At 43.4% G+C, this 21396-nt stretch overlaps 1 protein-coding gene across 1 annotated transcript in view; it reads right to left on the bottom strand.

The window, feature by feature from the left end:
* The window catches only part of xdh (xanthine dehydrogenase), a 149789-nt gene extending 139491 nt beyond the window's left edge, over positions 1-10298 (bottom strand). The window contains exon 1 of the mRNA XM_072550825.1: positions 10198-10298. The gene's annotated coding sequence lies outside the window, so the exon portion shown is untranslated. The remainder of the gene's footprint in view (positions 1-10197) is intronic.
* Positions 10299-21396: the final 11098 nt, after the last annotated feature.

Genomic DNA, 21396 nt, shown 5'->3' with positions numbered 1-21396 from the left:
TTATAAATTCCTACTTTGGAAATAGAACCAGTCTGACTCAAGGTTGGGATACAGATGGACTCTAACCTCACACCTTTAATGCATTGTCCGAGCTGAGATGTCACCTTTTTTTAAATAATACCTGAAGTTATCTAGAGAATGTTACGTAAAAGATGTTCTGGGATTTACGTATTAATGAACCTGCAACCCATTCTAAAAGATGAAAGACTTGATAGCAATCTTGGTTTGTTCAGTATATCACTTCAGCTTCATGACAATATAATTTTTTGCTATAAATTCTGTGCCTTATGATCCTGCTCCACAGCTACCCAATGAAGGAGCAGCGCTCCAAAGTCCGTTGCTTCCAAATAAACCTGTTGGACTATAACCTGGTGTTGTGTGATTTTTAACTTTGTACACCCTAGTTCAACACCAGCTCCACCACATCATTGGTACAGGGAGTCATTCAAGTGGTGGGCAGTAAATGAGACTGTAGTTGTGTAGGTGAAGACACAGTAAGGAGGATAGGTAGTGTTCTGTGCAACCGTGGGCGGGGGTCCTGAAGGCTGTACTGCCTGCCCACTGTCAGGGTGAAGAACATCTCCTCAGACCCAAGCAAGAACTTGGAGAGGGAGGGGAGGGGTCCAGTTGCTGTCACCTACTTTAATACTAATATGTTGATGGGACTGTAAGGAGTTAAAAATCACACAACACCAGGTTATAGTCCAACGGGTTTAATTGGAAGCACCAGCTTTCGGAGCGACGCTCCTTCATCAGGTGAAGGAGTGTCGCTCCGAAAGCTAGTCTGCTTCCAATTAAACCTGTTGGACTATAACCTGGTGTTGTGTGATTGTTAACTTTGTCCACCCCAGTCCAACACCGGCATCTCTGAATCAGGACTGAAAGGAGGCTTTGCTGGAAGATCTTGAACAATTAGGAGCTAAATTGAAAAGTAAAACTTCCAAGGTAATGACCTATGAATTGTTTCCTGAGCCATGGGGACACTGGGACATGGTAAATAAAGTTGAGGAGTTAAATAGGTGGCAGCTCATTCCATACATGCACCACCCTCTGCGTTAAAAAAGCTGCCCTTTAGGTCCCTGTTAATTCTTTCGCCTCTCACCTTAAACCTTTAGTTTGGCACTCCCCTAACAATGGAAAAAGACCTTCACTTTTCACCTTGTCTGTGCCCCTCATGATTCTGTAAATCCTTGTAAGGTCACCCCTTAGCCTCTGATGCTCCAGGGATGAAAAAAATCCCAGCCTATTCAGCCTCTCTTTATAAGTCAAACGTCTTCAGTCCCGGCAATCTCTTTGTAAATTTTTCTAGTTTAACAACAGTTCTCAACAATTGTCGGCAGTATTCTAAAACTGGCCTCACCAATGTCTTGTACATCGACAACATGAAGTCCCAACCCCAACGCTCCATTATTGGACTAACGAAGGCAAGCATGGCAAATGCCTTCTTCACCACCCTGTCTAGTTCATGGGGCACTGGCACAAGGACTGGAGTAAAAGAGAGCTGCTCTAGTGGGGCAGGTATCAACCTAACCACAGGTAGATCATACTAGCAAAACTAATCATACTTGATTAGAGACAAAAAAACCCTGCAAGTGCCTGAATCCAAAGTAGACAGGCAGGAGGCTGGGAGAACACAGCAAGGCAGGCAGCATCAGGAGGTGGAGAAGTCAACATTTCAGGTGGTAACCCTCCTTCAGGACTGAAGTTAATCATATGGCAGAACTTATGGAGTGTAATGTATAAAATGCAGGACACTGGGTAGCTTAGAGGAACAGAAGGAATTTGGGGTAATTATTTCCAGATCCCTGAAGATGGCAGAGCACATGAATAAGGCAGTTAAGAAGGCATATGGGACATTTGCTTTCATCAGGCATAGCATAGAGCATAGGAGCAAGACAGTAATGTTGGAGTTGTACAGAATATTAGCTAGGCCACAGCTGGAGTACTATGTGCAGTTCTGGTCACCTCACTACAGGAAGGATGCGATAGCATTGGAAGGGGGTATGGATGAGGTTCACCAGGATGTGCCTAGTGTTATGAATATGTAGGTGTACTGTACCTTGAAGAGAGTTAAAAGTGAGTAAAAGCTACCTGACAGCACCAAGTATGCTGAAAAAAAAGATATAATGTAACATTTGGTTGAACAACTCGATGAGCTGGTTGCATGGAGACAAGAACAAATTTAAATGTGACCAATCAGTTTAAATCATACCCCAAAATACCCACCTCTAAACAAGTTTGAATTGAGTGTATTGACAATCTTAAAAGCCAATGACACAATCCAATGATTTGGGGGTATAAGGCCAGGAAAAATTGAACAGTTGAGAGGAGAACTGCCAAGCTACCAGCATGTAAAGACTGCATGAAAAATAGCTCTCTTAAAGGCACCTTTATTGATCAGTAACCTGTGAAGCAGAATCCCCAAGAAAAAGAAAAGAAGGCAGGAATACAGAGGAGAACGGAAAGCTGCCTGGTTTTGAGATAATTTTTTTTAGATTAGATTAGATGCCCTAAAGTATGGAAACAGGCCCTTTGGCCCAACACTGACCCTCCGAAAAATAACCCATCCAGACCCTTACCCTATATTTACCCCTGACTAATGCACTTAACACTATGGGCAATTCACCTAACCTGCACATTTTTGCATTGTGGGAGGAAACTGGAGCACCCGGAGGAAACCCACGCAAACATGGGGAGAAGGTGTAAACTCCACACAGGCAGTCACCCCAGGTGGGAATCGAACCCAAGTCCTGGCTCTATGAGGGACTATTTTGTTTTGTAAGTCTTAATTGGGAGTTTTATCAGACTAGTATTGTGGAAGGGGAAGGTAAAAGATTGGTTAGAGGAAGGACTTGTAAATTGTTGTTAGTTAATTATTCCCTTTTATACTTTAAGAAATGAATTTGTTACTTTTACTTTAACTAGTGCTTGGCCTATTAAATTGTCACATATTGCTGCACAGCATAAATCTTTTCTGTGTTGCTGGGTTAAAATAAGCAGGCAGTTTTACCCCGTGTCATAACATCTGGGATGGAGAAACTAGACAGGTTTAGGTTACTCTCTTTAGAGCAGAGAAAATTGAGGGGGTGGGTGGACAAGACAATAGACAATAGGTGCAGGAGTAGGCCATTCTGCCCTTCGAGTCAGCACCACCATTCATTATGATCATGGCTGATCACCCTCGATCAGTATCCTGTTCCTGCCTTATCCCCATAACCCTTGATTCCACTATCCTTGAGAGCTCTATCCAACTCTTTCTTAAACGAGTCCAGAGACTTGGCCTCCACTGCCCTCTGGGGCAGAGCATTCCACACACCCACCACTCTCTGGGTGAGGAAGTTTCTTCTCAACTCTGTTCTAAATGGCCTACCCCTTATTGTGTCCTCTGGTTCGGGACTCACCCATGAAAATAAACATATAATGAGGCGAATACTGTGAGGTATAAGGTTATGAATGTCATGGACAGAGGGAATAGAGAATAGAGGCCTTTTGATTGAGGGGTCAATCACAAGAGGGCATTGTCCTCGGGTAAGGTGTAGGAAATTCAAAGGAGATTTGGGAAAAGATGTTGTTGCTCAGCGGTTGGTGGAAATCTGGACTGCATTGCCTGGGTAAAAACAATGACTGCAGATGCTGAAAACCAAATACTGGATTAGTGGTGCTGGAAGAGCACAGCAGTTCAGGCAGCATCCAACGAGCAGCGAAATCGACGTTTCGGGCAAAAGCCCTGCATTGCCTGGGTAGATAATGGAGGATAGAAATCTTACAACCTTTAAAAAAAGTTTGGATGAGTACTTCAAAAATATCATAACATTCAAGGAGATGGGACAAGGACAGGAAATTAGGAATAGCGCATTTTTAGTCGTAGCTATGTTGGTGCAGATTTAATGGGCCAAAGGGCCTTTACTGAGCTGTATGAATCTATCCATCTCTTCAGGAAAGTTGCTTGGAAAAAAATGGATCCAATGACTTTGGAATAAAATAAATAACTGTGTGTGACAAATCCAAATTAGATAACTACAGAGGGCTGAGGAAAGAGTTTTCTTGGCCTTACTTCTGCTCCTATGTCTTATGGTCTTATGCGAACGGGGAAAGGCGTTTAGCAGATGGTTGAGGAATAATAGCCGATTTTAAGAAAAAACAGTTTATGACTCTCACCAAAGATATATCCCAGTGAGGAAAAAAGGTTTCTGGGAAGGGGATAAACCAATCATGGTTAAACAGGGAAGGTATGGTTAATATTAAATAGAATGAAAATAAACATGTAATGAGGCAAAAATTAGGTGTTAAAGCAAAGGAAAAGTTTTAAAAGTCTACAAAAAGTTGACAAGAAAGCTAATGAAGAAACAATAAACTATGAGTGCAAGCTAGCTAGTAATATGAAAACAGATAGCAAGTTTCTTTCAATACATGAAAAGGAATAGAGATAGCAGAGTGGACATAGGTGAAGTTAGAGAAATAATAAAGGGGAACCAGGGATTGGCAGAGGAGTTGAATAAATACTCTGTATCAGTCTTCACAGTATAGAAGACACTAATAGCATCTTAAAATTACTAACTATTCAAGGGGCACAGGAAATAGATCAGGAGAGAAAGATGTAGCAGGGATACTGTTGGGGTAATGGTCAATTAGTCCCTGGCACTTGGTATTTTAATCTATGCAGTTACTGAGTTAATGGATGCCCCAGTTATGATTTTCCAAGAATCCTTATATTCTGGGAAAATCCCAAAGGTTAGAAATTTTCCAATGTATTCAAAAAGGGAGGGAGGCAGAAGCATTGGTAGCTATTGGCCATTTAGCTTACCATTGGCCATGGGGAAATGTAAGACTCAATTGTAAAGGATGTAAGTTAGTGGGATACATTTTATACAGCAGAGTTAACACGGCTCACAAACGAGAAATCACATTTGACAAATGTATTAGAGTTTGCTGAGAAGGGAAAAGCAAGATAGATACAGGGGATCTGGTGGATCAAACATATTTGGATATTCAATGACACGTTAGGTCGTTGTGATATAAGCCCATGGTGTTGGGGTAATTTATTAATAAGGATAGATGGGTTGACTAACTAATAGAAGATAGACAATTGGGATAAAGGGGCAATTTTTTAGATTCCCTATAGTATGGAAACAGGCCCTTCAGCCCAACAAGTCCACACTGACCCTTTGAAGAGTAAGCCACCCAGACCCATTCTCCACATTTTCTCATAATGGGCAATTTAGAATGCCCTAACACTATGGGCAATTTAGAATGGCCAATTTACCTGATCTGCACATCTTTGAACTGTGGGAGGAAACCAGAGCACCCGAAGGAAACCCACACAGACAATCGCCCAAGGCTGGAATCGAACCTGGGTCCCTGGCACTGTGAGGCAGCAGTGTTAATCACTGAGCCACCGTGCTGCCCCATTTTCTGTATGGCAACCTGTAACTTAGTGGAGTGCCACAGGGGTCAGTGCTGGGGACCATAGTTACTTACTATAATATATAAAGGACTTGGAAGGCAGAAGTTTGTTGACACAAAATTGTCCATCAAATATTTTGCTTTCCATAATACTGTATCTAAAATAACACACATTGGTTCCCCGGCTCCAGAAAACTATCCTATTACACTGCAGAAACTCATCCTCCGTAGCTTTACTGTTCAATCTCCAGTCTATGTGCAAGTTGAAGTCCCCTATGATAACTGTGTTGCCCATACTACAAGCTTCCCTCATCTCCTGATTAATACCATGACTCACACTATCAAGACTATTTGGTGGCCTCTAAATTATTCCAATCTATATCTGCTGTCCCTTGCTGTTTCTTAGCAACAGCAAACACATTCCACATCTGATCTGGGATCATGACTTATTAATGTACTGATCCCATTCCTTATTATCACCCCATCCCCCCTTCCTTTTCCTTGCCTGCCCTTCTCTAAATATCAAGCATCCTCAGTTCATAGTCCTGGTCGCTGTGCAGCCATGTTTCTGTAATGGCCACATGTCTCTATTTTTGCCTTTAGTTTGTTGTATGAAGGGAAGATTAGATTAGATTACTTACAGTGTGCCAACAAGCCCACACTGACCCGCCAAAGCATAACCCACCCATACCCCTACATTTACCCCTTTACCTAACACTACGGGCAATTTAGCATGGCCAATTCACCTGGCCTGCACATCTTTGGATTGTGGGAGGAAACCAGAGCACCCAGAGGAAACCCACACAGACACGGGGAGAATGTGCAAACTCCACACAGTCAATCGCCTGAATTGGGAATTGAACCCGGGTCTCTGGCGCTGTGAGGCAGCAGTGCTAACTGCTATGCCACCGTGCCGCCCACTCTAACCTTGTTGAGAATGCTGACTTTTATGAACCATACTCAATGCTCACCTTTGTTTCTTCTGGTTTCTTGTCTTATAGTCTCCCTCATATCTTTTTAACTTCCTGTTCCCAACTTTGCTTCCTTCCAATTTGAGTTAGCCCCCAGGTTCCCATCTCCCTGACAAACTAGTTGAAACTCACCCTATCAACATGTGCAAATCTCCCTGTGATGATATCAATCCCAATGCTGTTAAGGTGTAACTATCAGGCTTGTCCAGCCTACCTATCCCAGAGCTAGTTCCAATATCTTAGAATCTGATGGGCTCCCTCCTATACCCGTTCTCCAGCCACATCAACCCTGCTATTCTTATGATCATCAGGGCATGACACAGGAAGTAATCCTGACATTATTGTTCTGGACATTCTGCTATTTGAGTTCCTTCCTAACTTGCTGAAATCTGCCTTCAAGTCCTCATCCCTCTTCTGATCAATGTCATTGGTACCAATGTGGACCATGATCTTTGGCTGAACACCCTCCCCTGATAGGATGACCTGCAGTTGCTCAATGATATCCTTAACCCTGGCACCAGGAAGGCAACATACCACCCTGGAGTCACCCTTCCAACCACAGAAAGATCTGACCCCCTGAACTTGGAATCCCCTATCTCTATTGTTCCTCCATTCGGGACAGTACAGCAGCTCAGTGGTGAGCACTGCTGCCTTACAGCGTCGGGGACCCAGGTTCGATTCCACTGTGGGGTGCCTGTGCCTGTGTGGAGTTTGCACAGTCTCCAGTGACTGCGTGGGTTTCCTCCAGGTGCTTTGATTTCCTCCCCCAGTCCAAAGACATGCAGGTTAGGTGGATTAGCCATCCTAACTTGCCCCATGGTGTCCAGGGATGTACAGGCTAGGTGGATTAGCCAGGGGAAATATGGGGTTACAGGATTAGGGTAAAGGGGTGCGTCTGGGTGGGACGCACCCCTTCTTGTTGGTATGGGCTGAATGGCCTGCTTCCAAACTGCAGGGATTCGATGATTCTCCTTCCTCCTCCCGTGTATAGCTGAGACACTTGTGGTGCTTCGGGCTTGACTCCCCTGAGTTTCCTCCACCAGTTTCTTAAATAGAATATCGACTCAGAAAAGTTGACTTGCGGGGATTCTTCAAAATGTTGACATGAGGGGATTCTTGCCTTGTTTTTGTAGACTTCCTGGTCATCTCCCATTCCCTTTCTGCTTTTGTGCTGCTAATCTGCAGTGTGACCATTTCCCAATGTGGGTTATCCACATTGATCCTGGCCTCACAGATACACAACAGCGATTCCAGACGCTGGTGAAGTTCCCGAACCCGAAACTCAAGTTAATTTGCCCAGTGACACTTCCCGCAGATGCCCTTGACACATCGCGTGTCCATGACCTCAGCTGTACGCTCCATTGGTCATTATGACCTGCCATCCTCAGGCTCAAAAGTTATTTGATACCTTTAAGACAAGCATGGCCTTGCAAGCAGGAAAATATGGCAAGTTACTTCTCAGCAAAAGATGCTGAGGGAGAACAAACAGGGAGAAAGTGTTCACACTTGTAAAGCAAACAAGAACGCGAGTGCGCAGCTTTCAAGTGGCGTGCCAGCGAAGTAAGAGTGATGGAGGAAAAACAATGTTTTGACACATTGAGCAGTTCGAGTCTGGGCGACTCTGGCTAGAAATGTGGTGGATGCAGGTTCAAGCGAAACAGTCAGGAGGGCATTGGATGATTATTTCGATAGAAATGGTTTGCAGGGATGTGGGGAAAAGGGGTTAGGTTGGCATTAGGTAAATAGAATCGAAGCAGGCATGATGGACCAAACAAGGTCCTTCTGTACCATAGTGGACAAGGAGAAGCTGTTCCCATTGGTGGAAGAATTACAAAGCAGAAGACATTTTTTTTTGAGAGGATTGGCAAAAGGAGGCATTGATGACATGGCAAAAAGTATGTTTTTGGAATGAATGGTTTCAATTTGGGATGCAGTATCATAGAGTCATAGAGATGTACAGCACGGAAACAGACCCTTCAGTCCAACCCATCCATGCCAACCAGATATCACAACCCAATCTAGTCCCATCTGCCAGCACCAGGTACACATGCCTCCAAACCCTTCCTATTCATATACTCATCCAAATGCCTTTTAAATGTTGCAATTATACCAGCCTCCACCACTTCCTCTGGCAGCTCATTCCATACATGTACCCTCCTCTGCGTGAAAATGTTGCCCCTAGGTCTCTTTTATATCTTTCCCCTCTCACCCTAAACCTATGTCCTCTAGTTCTGGACTCTCCTAGCCCAGGGAAAAGACCTTGTCAATTTACCCTATCCATGCTCCTCATAATTTTGCAAACCTCTATAAGGTCACCCCTCAGCCTCCAATGCTCCAGGGAAAACAGACCCAGCCTGTTCAACCTCTCCCTACAGATCAAATCCTCCAACCCTGGCAACATCCTTGTAAATCTTTTCTGAACCCTTTCAAGTTTCACAATAGGAAGGAGACCAGAATTGCATGCAATAGTCCAACAGTGATCTAATCTATGCCCTGTATAGCCGCAACATGACCTCCCAATTCCTATACTCAATACTCTGACCAATAAAGGAAAGCATATCAAACATTTTCTTCACTGTCCTATCTACTTACGACTCCACTTTCAAGGAGCTATGAACCTGCACTCCAAGGTCTCTTTGTTCAGCAACACTCCCTCGGACCTTACCATTAAGTGTATAAGTCCTGCTGCGATTTGCTTTCCCAAAATGCAGCACTTTGTATTTATCTTAATTAAACTCCACCTGCCACTTCTCAGCCCATCTGATCAATAATGGCATTGGAAAGAGCAGTGGATCATTATCCGAAGAGGAAATATTTGTAGGAATATGGGAATAAAGTTTGGGGCTGCAGGAGGTTAAACTTGACTACAAGTCTCTGATGGTTAAGTGACAGGGGAAAAACGTGGCAGATGGAATATTTGTGAGATCATGCACTTTGACAGGAAGAGCAGAGAAGATGAATATTATCTCGATGAGGAAAGACTGCAGAGAGTTATGGAAGAGGGATTTGCAGGTCCTAGTGCCTGAATCACAGAAAGCTGGCATTGACATTTAGCAGATAATAGGGAACACCAATGGAATATTGAATTTTATTTCAAAAGGGATGAAATATAAACTTAGGGGATTTGACAGGGTGGATGTGCCCCTCGAGGGAGAGCCTCAGACCAGAGCGCCTCATCTCAGAATAAAGGCTTGTACATTTAAGGCGCATTGAAAAGGAAGATCTTTTCTCTCGGACGGTAATGATTCTGTGGAATTCTTAACCTCAGGGGGCTGTCAGGACAGGATTATTAAGTACATTCAACTCTGAGATAGAGGGATTTTTAATCAATAAGGGGATTTAAGGGTTATAGGGTAAAGGCAGGAAAGTGAAGTTGGGAATGATCAGATCAGCAATGAATGGGAGAGCAGACCCCGATGGGCCAAATTGTCTCCTTCTGCTCCTATATCTTATGGCCTTATATGGCACTACCGAAAACCTGGAATGTGCATCATCTGCTGCAATTTCCTGTTTACTTTTTCTTATTTATTTCCCACACAATCCTTCGATTGCCTGCCCATCTCGGTTTTGGAAACATGAATTGGCTGATGCGGTATCCAGAACCTTTGGGAAGATCAAAGACCAGATTCCTAATACCCTTTTGAAACGAATATCGGTTTCCGGTTTCACTCCTCGGGGGAGTAACTTTAAAGTTATTTTCAACTTTACGATTTTGAAAGTACCTAACCAGTCACCTGCAGGACTTCTCCCACCAATAAAAGTTGAGATTCTTTAACGGCCCCACAGTCACTCACTGAGGAATTACCACAACGTGTTGCCTTACCTGCTAAGCGACAGTAGTGATTAGAAGACCAGCATTTTACACATGAATTTAGGTTGGACTCCAGGTACTATTGTGTAAGAAGAGACACCCCCTTGATCTCTGGGCAATCTAGTTTGTCACTGGCACAGATCATTCTAGAATGTACTTTGGATTTGCTGTTTGTAATCATTAACAGATACGTGGCTGAACAGGATTTCCTTCTGGGTTCAGTAACTCCTTCACCATATTTTGGAGCCACAGCACTGATATTTTTCAGAGTCAGTCCCCTGCCAATCAATGATCACTGTAGCTTTAAAAAAACACATGGCCCAACACAGGCCCTGCAAGCTAATTTATTTATCCCATTACAGCTCAGATAAATGCATTCAGCTGTCAGTCTGCCTCTTCAATGTCAGGAATACAACATAAGGATCGTTTGTACAATTTCACTCTACGTACTCAAAGATTAACTCATAGTTATGTATGGAGAAAGCGAGGGCTGCAGATGCTGGAGGTCAGAGTCAAGAGTGTGGTGCTGGAAAAGCTCAGCAGGTCAGGCAGTATCCGGGGAGCAGGACAATCGGCGTTTCGGGCATAAGGTCTTCATCAGGAATCTTCAGCCGTGTCTATGTTAATGATTACAAATAGCAAATCCAAAGTGCACTCTATAATGATCTGTGCCAGTGACAAATTAGATTGCCCAGAGATCAAGAGGATGTCTCTTCGTACACCATAGTACCTGGAGTCATGTCTAAATTCATGTGTAAAATGTTGGTCTTCTAATCACTACAGTCGCTTAGCAGGTAAGGCAACACGTTGTGGTAATTCCTCAGTGAGTGACTGTGGGGCCGTCAAAGAATCTCAACTTTTATTGGTGGGAGAAGTCCTGGAGGTGGCTGGTTAGGTACTTTCAAAATCATAAAGTTGAAAATGACTTTAAAGTTACTCCCCCAAGGAGTGAAACCAGAAACCAATATTCCTTTTAAAAGGACATTAGGAATCTCGTCTTTGATCTTCCCAAAGCTTCTGGATACTGCATCAGTCAGGAATGAAGGGCTTACACCCGAAACGTTGATTCTCCTGCTCCTCGAATGATGCCTGACTTGTTGCACTTTTCCAGCACCACACTCTTGACTCATTGTTACATATCCGGACTTGTCCGGACTTGTCCGACCTGCCTATCTCCTTTTCCACCTATCCACTCCACCCTCTCCTCCCTGACCTATCACCTTCATCTCCTCCCCCACTCACCCATTGTACTCTATGCTACTCTCTCCCCACCCCCACCCTCCTCTAGCTTATCTCTCCACGCTTCAGGCTCACTGCCTTTATTCCTGATGAAGGGCTTTTGCCCGAAACGTCGATTTCACTGCTCATTGGATGCTGCCTGAACTGCTGTGCTCTTCCAGCACCACTAATCCAGTATTTGCTTTCCAGCATCTGCAGTCATTGTTTTTACCTCATAGTTACATATGCAAATTTCCTCGACCAGTACTGACCTAATCCCTGTTGAAATTGGGAATGCAGGAGAAAATGAGACAGGTTTTTTTTGTTGAATGCAAGAATTGGCCACGATGGTCACCCAAGCCCCACGCTCACACTAACTGACATTCCTCTGAACCTTTAGTGGTCTGCTGTGTCCTCTGGAAGCCTGATATTGTTCTCTAAGGCACGAATAATAGAAGGGGCTGTTGCTGTTTGAGAGACAGGATCCCTTTCCCAGGCAGGTAGAGCACTAATTGATTGACCACATGATTTAATTCACTGATACATAACAGTTATAGCAATGGTCCACAGTGCTCATAATTAGTTAGGCAGCATCTGAAGAGCAGGAGAGTCATTCCTGATGAAGGGCCTATGCTCGAAACGTCAATTCTCCTGCTCCTCGGATGCTGCCTGACCTGCTGTGCTTTTCCAGCACCACACATTTCGACTGATCTCCAGCATCTGCAGTCCTCACTTTCTCCTAGTGCTAATAATCACACAACTCCTGCTCTTCCTCAGCTAATCATATCGTGACAAAGTCCAAAGCGCGCACATTCACTTTAAAATAGAAATGTTTTCTGAATTTCTGAATTCAGTTGCCCGAATGGAAAGGCTGGGAGGTGAGCTTTTCCAAAACAGATACATGTTGCAAATGGTTGTTAAATGGATACCTGAGTCTTGGTTGCTGTTTTGACAACAATTCAAATTTAACCAATTAGTTTAAATTATGCCCAGAATACTGAAACCAAATTGCATTTGAATTTACTGGTTTGTCAATATTGGATCTTTGTGATGGTATGATGTTGGAGGAGGGGTATAAAAAAAGTAGGTATTTTAAAAATTAGTCAGAGAGCAAACTGCCCACCTAACATCTTGCTCTCAAAGAAAGTACAAAACACTCACTATCAAAGGTACATTTTCATGTATAACATACTCACTGTAAAACAAGAAAGAAGACAACCCAGAGATATTACAGCTGGAAGATTGAAGACAGTGGAGAAGGCAGAGACTGTGCGGTCTTGAGATTACGTTAATGCAATGTTTAATAAGTGTGTTATTGGAACAGCATATTTTTATAGAATTGGGGTCGGATAGTAAGTAGTTAAGAAAAGTGGGGGGGGGGGGGTGGTTGGATTTGTCAATAGTTGTTTAGTGTTCAGTATTAGAGTTAAGAAAATAAATTGTAATTTTTCTTTAAATGGTGGAATTTAGGAATTCTCTCACTCATATTTTAACAGATTACAAGGTGAGGTGAGCTTTTCTGAGTTTTTTTTAAATTAACAAAGAAGTTTGAACTCCACGTTTAAGCAATATCTGTATGATCCTCCCTCATGGCTTTACCTCTCATTTCTGTAAATAACTTATATTGGTCACTGCATTCAGTTTTATTGTCCCTGCTGTAGGAAAGATGTCAGTAAACTTGAAAAGGTTCAGAAAAGATTTACAAGGGTGTTGCCAGGGTTGGAGGATTTGAGCTATAGGGAGAGGCTGAACAGGTTGGGGCTGTTTTCCGTGGAGCATCGAGGCTGAGGGGTGACCTTATGGAAGTTTATAAAATCATGAGGTGCATGGATAGGATAAATAGATAAAATCCTTTCCCTGGGATGTGGGAGTCCAGAACTAGAGGGAATAGGTTTAGAGTGAGAGGGGAAAGATATAAATGGGACATGGGGGTTAACTTTTTGGTGCAGAGGATGACGCGGGTATGGAATGAGCTGCCAGAGGAAGTGGTGGAAGCTGGTACAACTACAATATATCAACAGCATCTGGATGGGGACATGGATTTAAAGGGTCTGGAGGAATATGGGCCAAATGCTGGCAAATGAGACTAAAATAATGAAGATATCTGGTCAGTATGGTTGAGTTGGACCGAAGAATCTGTTGCCATGCTGTGCATCTTTATGACTCTATGACATCAACTATTGCCTGTAGTGTCAAATTCCTTGGTCTCATTTCTTTTTTCCCTTTATATATCTCTTTTTTATGGCCAGAGGTGCTTTGCTCCACAACTGAGTGCTTCTTTTTCCCCATAGCTACATCACTCATGCGTTTAATAAATGACAAATTTAGCCACAAAACCTCTCCAGGACAGTACAATAGCACTAAGGGTGATGGACATGTAGGAAGAGAAGGAGGGGATTACATCAAAATGGAGCTGGAGGAGGAGCTAGCTCACTCCATCCCCTCCCCCACCTTCCATCTTCTCAGCACCACCTGGTCACCCGGTTTTGGAAAGATATTATTAACCCGGAGAGGGTTCTGAAAAGATTTACTTGGATGTCGCTGAGAATGGAGGGTTTGAGTTATAAAGAGAGGCTGGACAGGCTGGGAGATTTTACACTGGGGTGTAGGAGGTTGAGGGGGGATCTTATTGTGGTTTATAAAATCATGAGGTGCATAAATAAGGTGAATGACAAGGGTCTTTTCCCTCAGGTGTGGGAGTTCAAAACTGGGGGCATATTTTTAAGATGTGGAGGTGCCTGTGTTGGACTGGGCTCGACAAGGTCAGAAGTCACACAATACCAGAGATGTATTTGAAATCACTAGCTTTCAGAGCGCTGCTCCTTTGTCAGGTGAAGGACTATATTTTTAAGGTGAGAGGAGAAAGCTTTAAAAAAGGATACGAGGAACACATTTTTTACACAGAGATTGGTTTTTATGTGGAATGAACTGCCAGAGGAAGGGGTGGATGCAGGTACAGTTACTACATTTAAAAGACATTTGGATAAGGTCATGAATAGGAAATGTTTGGATGGACATGGGCCAAGCGCAGGCAGGTGGAACTAGTTTAGTTTGGGATTATGGTCACCATGGACTGGTTGAACTGTAGGGTCTGTTTCTGTGCTGTATGATTTGATGGATAAAGCACTTTCAAATAAGCTCCCTATTTAATATGTCAATGACTATTTTTTATTCCACTTCCTACATATTGTGTTAATTCATTTTCCACATGTGGATATTGCTGGAAGAAATATGTTATGTGTTTTGTTCGGGTGAGATGGGAGAATCAGCACCCCAACACACATACATACACACTGTCACACACTCACATACATACACTCACACACAGACACACACACTCACATACACACACATACAAACACTCACACATACACACATGCACGCACACACATACAAACACTCACACATACACACACACACACAAACACGCACACACAGAGACACACACACACGCACACACACACTCACACACATACACTCACACACACACAAACAAGCACGCACACACAGACACACACTCACATACACACACATATACAAACACTCACACATACACACACATACAAACACTCACACATACACACATGCACACACACATACAAACACTCACACATACACACACACATGCATACACACACACATTCTCAAACACTCACATACATACACTCACACATACACAAACACACACACACAGACACACACACACTCACATACACACACACACACATACATACACTCACACATACACAAACACACACACACAGACACACACACACTCACATACACACACACACACACATACAAACACTCACACATACACACACACACACAAACACGCACACACAGAGACACACACACACGCACACACACTCACACACATACACTCACACACACACAAACAAGCACGCACACACAGACACACACTCACATACACACACATATACAAACACTCACACATACACACACATACAAACACTCACACATACACACACACATGCATACACACACACATTCTCAAACACTCACATACATACACTCACACATACACAAACACACACACACAGACACACACACACTCACATACACACACACACACACATACAAACACACGCATACATACACACGCACACACACAAACTGAAGATAAAAGATAAAATAGAATCATACAGCATGGAAACGAACCCTTCAGTCCAACTCATCCATGCTGACCAGACATCCCAGTCTGACATAGTCCCATTTTTTTGAAACCCTACAAAGTTGCAATCGATGATAGCAATGTAGGAGTTGGAGCTGCACTGCTACTGGAAGATGAAGATGGAATTGAACAGCCAATTGGCTACTTTTCACAGAAACTCAATACCCACCCAGAGAAAATACTCCACCATAAAAAAGGAATTATTGAGTTTGGTACTGGCCTTACAACTTTTTAATGTTTAGATCATGAACAATGTGTCGGAGAGATAGAGACAGAGGTGGGGTGGGGGGGGGGGAGAGAGAGAGAGAGAGAGAGAGAGAGAGAGAGAGACAGAGTGACAGAGAGAGACCTAAAAGATTAAAACCCTGTCTATCAAAGATACCTTTTCATATGTAACATCTGTACATTGAAACGGAAGAAGACAACCCAGGGAGATCTTTAGCCACAAGAAGAATGACACTGACGATGGTTTTGAAATTAAGTTGATGTAATTTTGATACATGTTTTATTGGAGCAGTACATTGTTATTGAGTGGGAGGCAGATAATAAGCAGTTAAGAGAAAGAGGGGCTTCGAGTTGTTCAACTTTCACTGCTAGAGTTTAAGAATAAATTGATATTATTTCCTTTAAGTAATGGAATTTGCGTGTTCTCTGTCATTCATACATTTTAGCAGTTTACGAGGTGAGGTGAGCTTTTCTGAGCGTTTAGTTTAATTAACAGCAGAGTTCATCACCGTGTCGTAACACCAGCATTTGGCCTATATCCCTCTAAACTGACTCTATTCATAAACCCATCCTGATGATTTTTAAATGTTGTAATTGCACCAGCCCCCAAACTTCCTCTGGCAACTTATACTGTACATGCACCATCTTTTGTGTGAAAATCTTCCTCCTTAGGTTTCTTTTAAATCTTTCCCCTCTCACCTTAAACCTAAGCCCCCTACCCCTCCCTGGAAAAATTCCTTGCCTCTTTATCCTATTGATGCCTCTCATGATTTTATAAACCTCCATAAGGTCATCCTTCAGCTTCTGACACCCCAGGCATTCAGGTTGATGTCCCTTTTACGGGGAAGAGAACAGATTTTGGGAAATTTCAGGATAATTTGCAAAGCTGTAAACAGTAGAAGGCACAATCACTCAAGGTTGCTGTTAGGGGAAAAAATAACGCCAAACTTATCTCTGAATCATGAAATTATTACACTGCAGAAGGAAGTTATTCAGTCCTACTATTTAATCTATTACTCAATCTGGGTCTATTGCCTACTGCCAATCTCTTGCCTTTTCCCCCATATCCCTGTACACCACTTCTATCCAAATAACCATCCAACACCCTCTTGAATGCCACAATTGAACTTGCCTCCACATCATTTTTAACCAATGCATTCTCCACAATAACAGCATGACCTAGTCTGCACACTATGGGCAATTTAGCATGACCAATCTACCTAGTCTTTACATCCCTGGACACTATGGGACAATTTAGCATGGCCAATCCACCTAGCCTGCACATCCCTGGACACTATGGGCAAATTAGCATGGCCAATCCACCCTAACCTGCATATCTTTGGACTGTGGACTTTGGAAAAAACCGGAGCACCTGGAGGGAAACCCACACAGACACGGAGAGAATGTGCAAACTCCACACAGACAGTCACCCGAGGCTGGAATTGAACCCTGGTCCCTGGCGCTGTGAGGCAGCAGTGCTAACCACTGAGCCGTTAACCCTTTGCAGTCTATCCTCAAAACTGGGGTTTCTCACGTCCGGAGTCATGTCCGGAGCACTTCTGCACTCTCTCCAAAGCATTCACACCAATTCCTATAATGTTGTGCCCACAACTGGCTCATTTCTGATCTCTCGTTGTTAAACTCAACATTGATCTAGAAACCAACACAGCCTCATCAAAACATGAGATGCTATGGTGTAGCTACGTCAATCTCTGTGGTGTAACGCATCAAGGCTTTTAGCTGTTAACTGGAAGATTGGTGGCTCAAAAACACTGAGGAATGGAATTCTCATTGATTTTGGGTCAAAATCCTGGAATTCTCTCTCCAAGGGCATAGTGGGTCAACCCACAGCAGGTGGACCTCAGGGGTTCAAGAAGGCAGCTCACCATCACCTTCTCAAGGGGCAATTAGGGACGGAGTATCACATGCTGACCCAGACAGCAAGTCCCACAAATGAATTGATTGAAAAAAAAACAAAACTGGCTTAAGCTGGGGAAGACTAAACAACTCAGCCAGGTTGGAAATGTTACAACCGAGCTCCTGGGACATGAATAAAAACCTTCTGGAGAAAAGAGTCACCAGAAGAGGCAGAAAGGACAGACTGGGATCGTTAAATGGAGCAGGGAAGTCAAAAGCTCAATATCAGCTCTCTCTGCCTCCACAGCTGCTGCCAGACCTGTTCAGCAATTTTGGTATTTTCTGTTGCTCCTTGACGAGAGAGCTGGCAGAATTCAGAGTATGTCGATTTAAGCAGGGCAAGTGACAGTCCAGCGGATGTTCAAGTTTTACACTGTTTTGCAGCAAGTTTTAGAATGACACAGATTACTGTTTTCATGAGTTACAAGTGGATGAACTTACCTTGCTGGGGTAGCTGACAGTGCAGCGATCCTGCCTCAGACTCTGGAAATATCCACCTTTGTAACTCACATCAGAAAGAAAAGGTGAATTGCTTCGGTTCGTCACTGAGGTAATGATGCTCACCAATAACTGGATTTTTAAAGGCACACGTGCACAGCAGTATCGAGTGAATTTGCCTTTCATAAGCACATAAGAATTGTTGGATGCAAGCCAACAAGTTCGGGACGAAGTTCGCAGAAACAAAGGTTCAGATCAGCCAAGTGACTCAAGATTTTCTTGAAACTCCAATTCTGCAAATAATGCTGCTTTTGGATTCTTAAACTAACTGACTGTGGAAACAGCATGGTGAAGCAAATTGTGATAAAGGTTTATGATACTGGTATTATTTTGTTATGAAGATGTGGTTGTACTTTAAGAGAGTTAAAAGCAGCAGAAACTACCAGACACAGCACCAAGTGTTCTTAATAAGACAGCAATGTGTGTAACGTTTCGTCGAACAATTCGATTAGCTCGTCGGCTGGAGACTAAAACAAATTTGAATTCAGCCAATCAGTTTAAATTATACCCAAAAAAAAAATCAAACTCGAAACCAGTTTGAATTGAGTATATTGACAATCTTAAAAGCCAATGACACAATCCGCTGCTTTGGGGCTGTAAGACTGGGGAAATGTGAACTGCCAAGCTACAGCATGTAAACAGTCTGCCTGAAAAATAGCTCTCTTAAAAATATCTTTTCGATCAGTAACCTGTGACTCAACAATTCCTAAGAAAAAGAAACGAAGACACAGGAAGATCCAAGTCGAAGGGCGAAAGCTGCCTGATTTTGGGATAAGAAGTGTTGGTTTGTGAATCTTAATTGGGAGTTTTATCGGACTAGTATTATAGAAGGGAATGTAAAAGATAGGTTAGAGAAAGAAATTGCAAATAGTGGTTAGTTAATTATTCTCTGTTATACTTTAAGAAATAAAGTTGTTAATTTTTACTGTAACTAGTTCGTGGCCACTCGAATTTTTACTGATTACTGCACGGGATAAATCTTTTCGGTGTTGCTGGTTTTAAATTTAGTAGGAGGGTTTACCCTGTGTCATACAATTTTGTGGAAACCTGGGTTCTAAAGTGGACTGGAGCATATATAGCTTGAAGTTTGATTTGTATTTTTTGATCGTGTGAATTAAGAAGGTGAAGATCATAGCAATCAGTTTCATTCTGGAATTTGCAGGAACAGAAGTAGACCATTCAGGCTCTTGAGCCTGCTCTGGGATTCAATGATATCACAGCTGATCTGTGGACTAACTCCATATGTCTGCCTTGGGCCAATATCCCTTGATGCCCTTACTTTAAAAAAAGTCTATCTCAGATTTAAATTTAAGAATTGGATTAGCGTCGACCACTGCTTGAGGAAGACAGTTCCAAAACTCCACTACTCTCTGCTTGTAGAAAGTCTCCTGAATGATCTGGAGCTAATCTTTAGACTATTCCCCGCCCCCCAGGTTCGAGAATCTCTAACTAATGGAAACAGCCTGAGGTGTGCAAAGTTAAAAACTACACTACACCAGGTTCTAGTCCAACAGGTTTATTAGGAAGCAGTAGCTTTTGAGGCGCTGCCTTTTCATCAGGTGATTATAGATCACGACCACACGACACAGAACTTACAGCAAAGGGGTTATGTGGTCATGGAGTTTTTCACTTTGTCCACCCCAGTCCAACACTGGCGACTGCAAATCGTGAAGGCGTGCAGGTTGGGCGGATTGGCCGTGTTAAATTCTGCATAGTGCCCCTGGATATGGAGGCTAGCTGTGTTAGCCAATGGCAAATTCAGGGTTATAGGGATAGGGTGGGAGTGGGAGCAGGTGGTTCTTGGGTGGGCCAGTACAGGCTTGCTGGGCTGAAAGACCTCTATCTGCACCGTAGGGCTTTTATGATTCGACGTTAGGAAGAACAAGGTGAGACTACACGGAGAGCGTGCACTCGAGAATGTATTGAGATATTTGATGACCCTAAACTTCCTCAGTGAATCCCTATATCACATTATAATGTAAAGTTTGGATTAATCTTCCCATTGAGGATGTTATACAAAACATTATGGAGCCTGGAAACGTATGCAACCTTATGATCGGTCCAAGGATGTCAGCAATGCATTAGGTGTCTGGGAACATTAAAACAAGTAATTCCCATGACCCCGTTCTCTGACTGACAGCCTGTTTTGATCACAGGAGAGGTTAATTGAGGTGTACAATTTACATCGAAAGGTAAATTTGGGCAGTGTACACAGTCACCCTCCAGAAATTCAGCAACTTGCACAGTCAATTCAAGTTCCAACACTTCTGAGTTAATTTGCCTGTCAGTGACAATGCCCAACAACATGCAAATCACAAGCGCTGGAATACTTTTCCAGTATTTCGGAGAATGTGAGCAGGAAGAGGCCATTCGGCCACGTGAGACAGCTGCACACTCAGTCAGGTCATGACTAATCTTCCAACCCAGAGAACAGAAAGCTGAGGGGGAACCAGACTGAGGTGTGAAGGTGGACAGGGGTATGAAAGGTGGGGGGGGGGGGGGGAGGCGAAGGTAGTCAAGAACAGGGAGGGGGTAATCATAAGATGAAAAGCATGAGGCTCCCCCAACCTAAGTCCCTCTCATTCCCAAGCAATCACTATGAACATAATGTCTACGCTTATCAACCCTCACTGAGAATAGAGTTTCTGCTCTCCCCCACCTTCACTGAGAATACAATATCCCCTCACCCCACCCTCACTCTGAATACAGTATCTACTCTCCCCCACCCTCACTGAGAATACGATATCCCCTCACCCCACCCTCACTCTGAAAACAGTATCTGCTCTCCCCCACCTTCACTGAGAATACGATATCCCCACACTCCCCCCACTCTGAAAACAGTATCTGCTCTCCCCCACCTTCACTGAGAATACAATATCCCCTCACCCCCACCCTCACTCTTAATACAGTATCTGCTCTCCCTACCCTCACTGTGAACACAGTATCCCCCATCCCCCACCTTCACTGTGAATACAGTATCCCCACACCACCAATCTCATTCTGAAAACAGTATCTGCTCTCCCCACCCTCACCGTGAATACAATAGCCCCTCTCCCTCACCCTCACTGTGAGTTCAGTATCCCCTCACACCCACCCTCACTGTGAGTTCAGTATCCCCTCACACCCACCCTCACTATGAATACAGTATCCCCTCACAC

Source organism: Chiloscyllium punctatum, chromosome 3 (assembly GCF_047496795.1).
Source record: "Chiloscyllium punctatum isolate Juve2018m chromosome 3, sChiPun1.3, whole genome shotgun sequence".
NCBI classification, from domain to species: Eukaryota; Metazoa; Chordata; class Chondrichthyes; order Orectolobiformes; family Hemiscylliidae; genus Chiloscyllium; species Chiloscyllium punctatum.
The sequence above is the reverse complement of the archived record's forward strand: the minus strand, read 5'-3'. Positions and strand labels throughout refer to the sequence as shown.